Source organism: Dendrobium catenatum, unplaced genomic scaffold (genome assembly GCF_001605985.2).
Source record: "Dendrobium catenatum unplaced genomic scaffold, ASM160598v2 original_scaffold_229413, whole genome shotgun sequence".
NCBI lineage: Eukaryota > Viridiplantae > Streptophyta > Magnoliopsida > Asparagales > Orchidaceae > Dendrobium > Dendrobium catenatum.
Window position 1 is genome coordinate 1 of NW_021547821.1, and position 210 is coordinate 210.

General features: G+C 23.3%; 1 non-coding gene across 1 annotated transcript; it reads left to right on the top strand.

Moving 5' to 3' along the window:
- The first annotated feature begins 71 nt into the window (after positions 1–71).
- Positions 72–176, top strand: LOC114578943. The gene has a single exon (XR_003699841.1). It is a non-coding gene; the product is annotated as a U6 spliceosomal RNA (small nuclear RNA).
- The last annotated feature ends 34 nt before the right edge of the window (positions 177–210 follow it).

Here is a 210-nt window from a genome sequence, read left to right on the forward strand (position 1 = left end):
TGCATAATTTTGACCTTTTTTTTTAATATCTCTTTTAAATAATTAATATTTTGATGTGATTATGATATATTGTCTATTCAGAGACATTAAATAAAATTGAAATGATATAGAGAAGATTAACATGACCTCTGCATAAGGATGACAATCATATATTGAAAGAATAGTTCAAAAATTTAGAGATAGGATACGAAATGAGCATATATGTGAAAA